The sequence below is a fragment of the Eupeodes corollae genome, chromosome 3 (genome assembly GCF_945859685.1).
Source record: "Eupeodes corollae chromosome 3, idEupCoro1.1, whole genome shotgun sequence".
Classification (NCBI taxonomy): domain Eukaryota; kingdom Metazoa; phylum Arthropoda; class Insecta; order Diptera; family Syrphidae; genus Eupeodes; species Eupeodes corollae.
The window spans coordinates 74385600-74397268 of NC_079149.1; the positions used below are offsets into that span (position 1 = coordinate 74385600).

The 11669-nt window shown below is 32.6% G+C and overlaps 1 long non-coding RNA gene across 1 annotated transcript; it reads left to right on the top strand.

Moving 5' to 3' along the window:
- Nucleotides 1-9498: 9498 nt before the first annotated feature.
- Nucleotides 9499-11669, top strand: LOC129952680 (uncharacterized). The gene is made up of 3 exons (XR_008782357.1): nucleotides 9499-9734; nucleotides 10887-10979; nucleotides 11608-11669. It is a non-coding gene; the product is annotated as an uncharacterized LOC129952680 (long non-coding RNA).

Sequence of the window (11669 nt, forward strand, 5' to 3'; positions counted from 1 at the left end):
AGCCAATTTCAGCACTCTAAAGAAAATGTAATAACATAGGTTAACCATTGTAAATAAACAAATCTACGGTAGTATTTACAGAACGTAAGAATGATTTGTATCTTTATAATGCTTTATCTTCTATGACTGCGTGATCGAATAAGTGTCTGATTACACGATTCGTTTTTTGGTTGTTTCATGTTTTGGCAAGCACGAACGTTCATGATTACTTGGTTCGCAAAAATATATAAATGTGTGTTAAAATTGTAAAAAAGAGTACAAGACAAAGTGTGTGGAATGTCGCGAAAATTTCGTTCAGATTTACAAACATTTGTTTTTTGCAGTATTTGCTGTGTTATTGTGTACAAGCGTGAATTCCTGGCAGCTATCGCTAATTATTTATTAATACTGGTATTTATTTTATATTTCAATCAAGTTATAATAATATTAACAGTAATAATAAAAATAATAACAATAATTATTATAATAATAATAATAATAATAATAATAATAATAATAATAATAATAATAATAATAATAATAATAAAGTTAAAGGTTTCTTATTGACTTATTTCAAAAAATATATTCGGGACCCACCACTGGTCCCGTTGATTTAAATAAAAACACGGTTCTTTAATCCTTTAGTATAACAATTATTTATTCAAGAGGTCTCACCTCTTACCAAGCAAAATTAGTTCTAATCAAATATACAATTATAATATTGAAAGAAACCTATTCAATAACTTAAATATGCTGTTAGCAGCATTTTCTCACATAAATGTTCGCATCATATTTCCCGGTGGGAACGCACTCTGAGTTTTGGTGGCGTGTGTGCAACCTAAGCATTTTATATTTCGGGTGAATGCCTGAAGGTGTTAACTGCCGCCGTCTTAAATATCTGCGTCCCGCAGATCGCATTTCATCTGTGGGCAGTGACCTGGACTTCCGCTGATGTCGTTGACTTTTGGGGTAGGTCTGGTGATAGAACTGGTCTTCGGCGAAATGATGAGCGAAGTTCTGGAATGTTTGCTTTCACATAAATCTTTCTCCAGAATATGCAACATATGATCAGAATAATTAGAATTATTAGAATCTCTGTAAATATAGAGGAGTTAAGATTCTTATCTAAGTTTTGAATAAGATGAATATTCTTTGCGCTGAGACGATGCACAAACTCGAGGCTAGCGGATGTTCTTTTACTTGTGACGTTCGAAAGAGCTGGTGGCAATGCTTGAGGCATTGTAGTAGTCCCGCTGCGATATATTTTTTCCTTTATCTGCACCGTGTCGTTAGACATTTGTATGAGGAAAGTACCTTCTAGGGGAATAGAAGAATTTTTATTTAAGACAGTTCCATTAAAATTTGACAGAAAGATTGTGTTTTCCCCAATCAGTTCGATTATTTCGTCAGTATTTGTCTTGTAGTCACAGAGAGCGTCACCGCCCTTGAGTAGTTTTGGTATACATGATTCTTCTGCTAGTTTCTTAAGGTCGTTCTCGTGACATACCGAGTTATTACCAATGTTAAGGCAATGTCTGTACAGTCCATAAGTTTCGTCATGAGTCATTAAGAGTCGTGAAAATTCTAGGTCAACTTGCCTGTTCTCTTTAATAGCCGCGCGGGCAGTTACAAGATGGTAGGTTTTTGTATCGATCTTAGGCAAGGACAATATATAGAGCATAAATGTCCCATTGCAATAAATGGAAGGTTGAGCGTATTCAACAGCTTCCACAACATTTTGATAAGGTAGTGTCTCAAGTTCGTTAATTACAGTGTTTATTTCGTCTGAATCCAAAAGATTGCTATTGACAATGCCGTTTTTCGCCATTTGGCAAGCTCTGATTAATTCATTTACTCCTTCTTTAAGTATGAGGACTTTATTGAGTATGTCTCGTCCAACCTTGTCTGTTTCTCCTTTTTGTATAAAATTGTTATAATTGTCAATCGCTTTGTTAAGTTTGTCTGTGACTTCCTGAGTTTTGTCTAATAGTTTTTCATTTATTAAGTATTGTCGATTATTGTTTTCTTCTATGTTCGTTTGTCGTTCTATAACTTTGTCCCAGTCTGTTGCGTCAGGAGATCCGCCAATCCATTTCCAAGCAGTGCCTATCCAATTTATTGATCTGGTTTTCCTTGTTCTTGCGTTTCTTAGCTCAGAAAGTCGAGTTTTGATTTGACCTAGGTAGTAACCTATGACAGTTTTAGTTTCATCGTTCTTGACGTATTTAGTAGTCAGTTGTTCCGTTTCTCTTAGCAATAAGTCGTACTTGGTTAAGTCAATCATATGTATCAACTTGAAATACCCATTTGTTATCCAGGCGTTACCTTCTTTGATCGTTACCACCGGTGAATTATAAGCGAAAATATGCAGGGTTTGCATTGGAGTGAAAAGAACTACTAATCTGTAATGTAATCAAGCTTATTTATTTAATAAGAGTACAATTTTAGTTTCTTATAACCTATGTTACAATAATATATGTCAATGTAATAAATACATATATAAGTATTTGTACTTTCTTTTTCAGTTTTTGTTATATAATTCATTGTTTTCATTGTTTTCTTTTTCTTTTTTTTTGTTTACTTTGTATAAAATGTTTATTTAATAATTTACTTGTGTGATGTGAGAATAAGCTCTTCATTAACTTTCAGGGTAGTCAATGCGGATCGGAAGGTTCGTATTAATCCGTTTTGGCTGAAAGGTTAAGATACAATCGCCTACTAAGGTACGAGGATCTACACCACCGCAATTACGATTAAGTAATTTTTTATTGAACCGGCCCTTTTTTTCATAAGAGCTTACCCCAAGCATCATCGTAAGAATTACATGTTAGGCTTCTGCCCATTACCCTTTTTTTTTTTTTTTTTTTTTTTTTTTTTTTTTTGATCATTTTCTTTCTTTTATTTTAAATTTTTTAAATGTGCTTTATGTATTCTTTTTCCACTCAAGGTGGTTATTGTGACGTTGTTATCTCTGGCAACAATTTCTTTTTTGAACAAGGGTTTATTTTTACTTTGTATACCCTTTGAAGCCACATATACCACATCCCCTTTTTGATATTTTCTTGGAACCACTTTTCTTTTGTTCCTATTTCTGTTTCTAGCATCCATATTCTTCCTAATAATACCCCTAAGGTCCCTATTGAGTTTGGAACGTATGTTTAAAAGATTCTGGTAATTTATTCTCTGTGATCTATTGAAAAATATGTCAGAAGGTTTTTTATTAGTGACTGAATGTACTGTATTGTTGTATCGATCAACGGCCACATAGATCAGTTCCTTGGTGTCAAGATCCTTATGTTCCTCTCTAAGGCATCTGTAAATTTCTAAAATTGTAGAGTGAACCCGTTCTATTTGACCATTGACCTCGCTTCTATATGATGGTGTTAAGTACAACCTAATTCCAAGATTTTTTAGTAAGTTTAAGACGATTGGACTTAAAAACCCTCTTTCATTGTCCGCGACAAGTACAAGAGGGGCTGTAAAAAAATGAACTATTTTAATAATTTTTTCCCGGATACTTATCGCAGACTTATCTTTAATGTGGAAAAATTTGGAATATTTAGAGAACTTATCTACAACTGTAAGAAACTTCTGGTTTTGTATTTCCATTATGTCCATGTGGATAATTTCACATGGATATTTAGGAATCGGTGTTGGTTGTAGTTCTGGGTTATTAGGATGTCTGTCGTATTTGTTGCGATTACAAACATCGCACGAGGCAGCGTATTTTCTTATTAGCGCCATCATCTGGGGAAAGTAGTATTTTTCGAGAATTTGTTCTTTATTCTCTCTTGGGGCTCTGTGGGCCCTACGATGTTCGCTTTCGATAATGCAGAATCTTCTTTCTTCGTTGCCAACATCTTCAACCAATCTTTGTGTTATTCTCAATTTATATTTATCAAAATGTTGCAAGTATACATTCTGCAACAACCAGAGATATTCTTCTGGGATTTTTATACCATTTATCAAGTTAGGATTAAGCTTTTCTCTAAGCGTCTCCGTAAGGTTGGTTGAATTTATTTCCTTTAAAGAAATATAATGGCGATGGAAGCCAGGGTGTGGTTCCTCATAGGAACAGAGGTTGATACCAACCTTAAAAACTAATTGATTCCTAAAGACGTTCAGGGGAGCTTCCACATGCGGTATCAGATCTGAGCTATTTTGTTCAGCACTGTGCATAGTACAAGATTCGCTACTTTCAAGTGATAGCTCACGCATCCCTTCGTCCGCAGTACAAGTCGTTAAGCTGTCTGTCAGTACATTTCGTCCTTCGTTTGCTGTCTCAGTGTCAGTGGAGTTTGCTGTATCTGTCCGGGAAGAGGGAAGGCTTGGTCCTGAGAGATGGTTTATTTCAGTTCTTAACCGCGAAAGAGCATCTGCCACGTTATTTGATTTACCTGGTGTGTAAATCAACTCGTAGTTGTATTCTTCAATTCGAGATTTCCATCGCTTTAATTTCGCGTTATTGTTTCGATTACTCAAAGTATAAGTTAGGGGCTGATGGTCGGTAAAAATTCTGATTTTCTTTGCCCCATACAAATAGTTCCTAAGGTTGTCCAGTGCCCAAACTATGGCAAGGAGTTCCTTTTCATTAGTCGCGTAACCTTCTTCTGTCTTGTTAAGTGAACGTGAAATAAAAGATATTGGTTTATCTTTTCCAGGTTCACCTTGAGAGAGGACAGCTCCAATAGCGTAATCAGATGCGTCAGTCGTCAAGTTAAAAGGCTTGTCAAAATCGGGGAAAGCTAAAACTTCAGCCGAAGTCAATAGTTGTTTTAATATGTTAAACGCTTTTAGTCCCTCTTCTGACATTTGTATTTCGACCTTTTTTGACTGACTCGCCTTTACTTGTGAGAACTCGCCGCGAGTCATATTAGTTAGTGGTTTCGCTACTTTAGCATAGTCTCTAATGAATCGTCTATAGTACGATGTCAAGCCAAGGAAGCTTTTTAACTCTTTAAGAGTGTTTGGAGGAAGAATGGCTTCAATAGCTTTAACCTTAGTAGGATTCGGAAGAATTCCTTCAGGTGTAACTAGAAATCCTAAAAACTCAACATTAGTGCTCATAAAGTGCGTTTTTTCCAGATTAACTTTTAATCCAGCACTCTGTAATTTAGAAAAGACCGTTTCTATATCTGCTAAATGATTTTCTTCAGTTTTGCTGAAAATTATTATGTCGTCTATATACACATAGCAGATTTTTCCTATGAGCTCTTTCAAAACGTCGTCTATCATTCGTTGAAAGATAGCAGGGGCGTTCTTTAGGCCAAAAGGAAGCCTAACGAATTCAAATTTACCGTTCATAGTGGAAAATGCGGTCTTTGCTATGTCTTTTTCTCTCATCGCTATCTGATGGAAGCCGGATGTGAGATCTAGGGTTGTAAATAATTTGGCCTCTCCAAGGCTTGCTAGGGTACTGTTGATGTCTGGAATAGGGTACGTATCAGAGATGGTTACGGCGTTCAAACGTTTAAAATCTATTACCATCCTGTATTGTTTCTCACCGTTCGGCTTGGGTTTCTTCGGAACAACCCATAAGGGTGAATTGTATGGGCTTTTGGACGGGCGGATGATGTTTTCCTCCAAAAGCTCATTGACCTGTCTTTCAACCTCTTCCCGCATGCAAGCAGGATACGGATAGCTTTTTGTATAAATAGGTTCGTCTGTTGTTGTACGTATTTCAGCTCTTATGTTCGTCTTCACTTGATCGTTCGTAACCGGTCTGAATAAGTAATTAAATTTTTCGCATAAGGATTCTAATTTGGTTTTAGAAGAGGCACTTATCTTTTCATTGGAAATTATTAAGGAGTTCACAAAAACGGAAGGTTTATTTTTTAAAGGAATTTTAATGCCGGATTCTATAGTCAAAATGTTTTTCTTTCTATCGATTATCGCTTTTAATTCCTTGAGGGTGTCATCTCCAATGATACCATCAAACAATTTTAAATTTGGTAATACATAGAAAGTAACAACCGTATCGCAACCAACGAAAGAAAAGAATTTACCAGAAATTTTAGTTTTAACCAGGATTTTCCCAGCGGGGCTATGAACATAGAATGATTCTTCCAATGGTTGTGAAACCTGTGCCAAATCTGGTTTAATAAAATTTTTGTTTGCCCCAGTGTCAATAAGAAATTGTAAAGTTTTGCCTTCTCTTGTACCATACTCTATGTATGGTACGCTGGAAACGAGGCTCCTGACATAAAATTTTCCTCCTGTTCGGGAGGAGAAGATGAGCTAGGTTGATCAGCATCAGATGTTGTGTCGAGAACTGCGTGATAAAGTCTTTGTTGTTTCTTCACATTGTGATCTGATCCCTGGTTCTCACGTTTGAAGGGATATTGTGGTCGATTCATGTAGTTTATATTTCCACTTTGTTCAGACCCAAGTTCCATTTTTACAGGAGGTTTAGGTCCTGTTGGTCTTGGAGGTGGGTTATAGCGATTGTTTTTATAACTTGGACTCCAGGGTGTGAACTTCCGTTGTCCAGATAAATTCGTTGACCTTTGGAATCTGTCTGGAGACCTCCAAGATAAAGGAGATGGTTTTTCTGGTTTGAAGTTGTAGTGCACGGGAGTAGAAATTAAATTCGGCGATTGTACGTGCACCGAATTGTTTCTGAATGTTAAATTTTGCATCTCAATGCAAGAAGAATAAGCTTCAGGAAGGGTTTTGGGCTTTTGAATCATGAGAAGCTTAGATAACTCCCCATTCAACCCACGCACAAATACATCTAGGGCTCTATTCCTATAAGTCTCTATCAGAGCATTAAGAGTCTCAGTTGAATAGGATTCTGCCCTGATTTTGTTTATGATCAGGGAGAATTGATGATTCACAGTTGCGTAGAAATCATCTATTTTAGATGATCCCTGCTTCAACTGGTTCAATTGATGTTCCAGAGTCCTGATGTCTCTTTTGTCTGCGTAATGCAGAGACAGAACCCTTTTAATATCCGACCACTCATTGTCAAAAATGTTATGTGACACAAGTGCAGAGTCAGCTTTGCCTCTTACTTTTTGTCTTATGTGTTGAAGGATGGCCTTGTACAAAGGCTTATCCCTCACAATCTCATAATCCTTTAAGATAGTTTCGACGTTATGTATCCAAGATACATACGCGACGGGGTTTCCGTCAAAAACCTGGAGTTCTTTTACAGAATCAGGCAGTCTTGCGATCTCCCTTAATTCTGCCTCGCTACTCGGCCCGCGAGGGGGTTCTTGTAGACTAACAGGTCGTAACGAATCTGATGTTAGTCCTGCAGTTTCCACTGACTGCAACCTAGTCTCAATTAATTTCAGGTGCTCATTCAGAACAGAGAACACCTGTCTACCGTCAAATTGCTCCATTTGAACAATGCGAGTTTCAAATCCTCGCATTTGGTCCAATACAGAGTTAACTGCACCGGTAAGCCTTGTCACGGAAGCTTGTAATTCGTCCATTTTATGGGATCAATAGAAATATAAGGAAAGCAACACTTCTAAGTAAGTTCAAGTAAAGAGTTTCTTGGGAAGGATATGTATGTATGTATGTATGTGTGTAAAAATATACCGATATCAATACGTTTTTTCCTGGCAATCAAAGGGGTATTTAAATCGTGAATCTTTGTTAATTGCAACACAGTGAATGGATATAATTATAATATAATATCAGGGGAATGTGGATACGCAACGTCAGTGCAAATAAGGTATATTTTTTCGTATTTTAAAAATCTTTGGAATATGTTATATGTAACTTGTTTTATAATTTTTAAAAATATAATTTTTACTTTTTATAATTCCTTTTTTTTTTAAATATTACAATTTGTAATTTTTTCTCATTATATTTTTTTTTTTAAATTTTTTTTTTTTTTTTAATTTAGTAATAAAAGGAAATTAATGTAGATATATATTTTATATATGTTTTGCTTCAATTATTAAAATTCTTACATTAAAATAATCGCCTTGGTTCTGTAGTGCATCGTTCCGAATATGGGTTCCTTCGATTCTTCTTGTTTGCTCCTGTTTTCTCGTTCTTCACACCTTCTTTGTTTAAAAGTCAATTGGTCTTAGTAGTATTTTGTTCTACTTTTTGTCCTTTTCTTCTTTGTTTTATTATGTAAAACTTTTTCACTCTTACACTATATTTTTAGATTTAATTTTTGTTTTACTATTCTTTTCCTTTATGTTATTTTATTCACTTGCTTCATTTAAAAACAATTTTTTATATTTTATTTGTTTTTTCTTTTATTCTTTGTTTTAAACTTTTTCAATTTTACACTTAATTTTTAGATTTAATTTCTGTTTTACTATTCTTTTTCTTTATGTTATTTTTTTCCACTGGTAATTTTTATTCACTTTTAAGTTAGGACATTTCAGGTCCCTGCTCGGGCGCCAGTTAAAGGTTTCTTATTGACTTATTTCAAAAAATATATTCGGGACCCACCACTGGTCCCGTTGATTTAAATAAAAACACGGTTCTTTAATCCTTTAGTATAACAATTATTTATTCAAGAGGTCTCACCTCTTACCAAGCAAAATTAGTTCTAATCAAATATACAATTATAATATTGAAAGAAACCTATTCAATAACTTAAATATGCTGTTAGCAGCATTTTCTCACATAAATGTTCGCATCATATTTCCCGGTGGGAACGCACTCTGAGTTTTGGTGGCGTGTGTGCAACCTAAGCATTTTATATTTCGGGTGAATGCCTGAAGGTGTTAACTATAATAATAATAATAATAATAATAATAATAATAATAATAATAATAATAATAATAATAATAATAATAATAATAATAATAATAATAATAATAATAATAATAATAATAATAATAATAATAATAATAATAATAATAATAATAATAATAATAATAATAATAATAATAATAATAATAATAATAATAATAATAGTAATAATAATAATAATAATAATAATAACAAGAGTAATAATAATATTTGTGTAGGTACAGTGTTGTTAAAAATAAGGTAAGACAAAACCAATGTACTTGACAGTCATTTTAATTTTTATTAAAATACTCATATCTTAAATGTTCTAAGAATAACTATAGATTTTGATTGACCAACTTCTTACATTTTTAAAGTATACTCGATCGCCATCTTTTTATATTTAGTTTTAATCTTACTAATGTGATGACCTATTTTTTTTTCAAATAAATGTTGATTTAAGTTTTCCTTTCTCCTATTTTTTTCTTTTGTTCGAGTGAACACGTGGTATAAGTCGGCAATATATTATAGAATAATTAAATACCATATTCATTGATTTTAACTAACCCAATTACTACTATGGTAATAAACAGTTTATTAATTTTCCTAGCGGTTGTTTACAAATTGAACGAAGCGTCTGATAAACATAACGGAGTATAAATAAGAAACGTCATGTTAATTCAAATCAATTAACCGTTTATTGCGTTTATAAACCCGTTTATATAAATAAACATCATGTTTATTAATTTTAATAAACCATTAATTAATTATAAAATTCCTAGCTAAAAAATATGAAAGTTTCTTTGAAAATTGGCAGTATAAACGGAGCTTAACAATACTTTCAATGTAAGAAGTTTTTTTGCCGAACTGAACGAACAAATGAAGTGCCGCCGAATTTCAACGAGCAACAACCAATAGAATACAAATCATTTACAAAAAGAAGCCCACACGAAAAAGTGGTTTATAGTTAAAGTGAACATTAAAAAAAGTGAAGTGAAGATATTAAAAAAATATTAGTGCATCAGCTAACAATTATATTAGTTAATCAGGTGAGTTATTTTTTAATTATTATTATTAGATATTATTATTAGTTATTATTATTATAATTGGGAATCCCCTTTCTGCAACGCGCAACACCAACAAAATGGTTTCTCCATCTGTTGAATGCATACCGCCATGAGCGACTCGGTGGCGGCGCGCGGCGCACATCAGTTTAACTACACAAATTTTCTTTTAATTCCCATCTCATTTCTTGAATATTTTTTCAACTAAGTACCACAGTAATTTATCTGTTTATATCCATAAAATTTCACACTTTTGTACTTTCGTGACTTTTTTTCGTCGTCCATAGCTCAAGAAACAGAAGAGATATCGACTTCAAATTAATTTTAAAAATACAGATAATAATGCAGAATGATGCAGAAAGGGTTCTCAAGAAAATTGCGTGCGTGATTTTTTACCATAGCAGTTTAAAAAAGGTGAACATTTTGGTAACTCCTACATATCTCACGAACTAATAACGCTAGAGACTTGAAATAAATTGTGTATTATATATTTTAACGTTATACCAAACAAGTACATACATATATTTTTGGGAACAAATCCAATCAACTGTTTTTTTATAAATCAAAAAAAGTGAAATAAAAATTTTGTCACCTCGAAAATTTTACGAATAAAAATGATTTCATCACCAAAACAATTTTGTGCAACAAAGATTAACGTTTTCAACATCTGGTAAAATTTTTATAAAAATCTAATTGAGATTTTTTTTAAATAAAAACTTAAACAAAAATTAGCAAAAGTTGGTAAACATTTTTTTCGACGTAAATATCTTTTCAATACTTTGAGATATTTACTTAAAACAACTTTAATCTTTTAAAAAATACTGTTTCCAACATGCTTTAAAATTTTGACAAAAATCAAATTGATAGTTTTTGTACAAAAAATAAAAACCTAAACAAAAATTATGAAAATTTGGTAAAAATTGTTTTTCGACGTAAATATCTTTTCAAAACTTTGAAGTATTGCCTTCAAACTAATTTTATCTTATAGTAAATATTGTTTTCAACATTCTATAACATTTTAATAAAAATCGAATAGACATCTTTCTTACAAAAAATAAAAACCTAAACAAAAATTAACATAAGTTGTTAAAAATTTTAATGATAAAGCTGACTAAAAAATCTTTCACAAATTTACAGATTGTATTTATTAGAAACTGGCGACTGTTGATGGTTTATATATCCATACAAACATTACTGGGAAAACATTGAAGAAGAAAATTATCTTAAAATGTAAGTTATTCGTATTTTTTTAGCAACTAAAATTTTTGATTTCTGTCATGTTTAATGATGGAAGACAATAGACAATTTAAAACTTATTCAGTAGTTAAAAAAAAACAGCAAAAGTTTAAATCATTTTGAACAATAATATTTAAAAATTTGTTCGAAAAAGTATTTCAATTTACTTGAATTTCAAATCAATCAAATTATCTCCCAGGGGGGTCATGACCCCTACGACCACCCACCCCTGGATCCGCCATTGATAACAACGGTATAAAAGTAAATTGTTATCTGAGCAAGATATAAAATAAATAAATTTTATTAGATACCGGATACAGTATTAATGTACATACGTAGTTTAATTTGTATTGAATTATTGATATAACAATACCTACTGCTTTTTTGAGAGCAATAGATATTTGTTAAATTTGTTTATCTTTTTAATCTTCATTACCCAATCGCTTGTTCCTCATTTCTGGGTTTTATCGAAACACAGTATTTCAAAAAATGTATGTCAAGACTAATGTTGCTTTAGCAAATACTCGCAAAACAATTTTGTTAAATTATAATATAGAAACTCATTTCTTTATTAATCGATGATATGAAAAATGTTTTAAATAAAATTGTTTATATTTCTCAGATTGTCAAGATGCAGCTTTACTCTGGGCCCTACATGGGTATTTTGTGCCTTTCCAAAAAGTT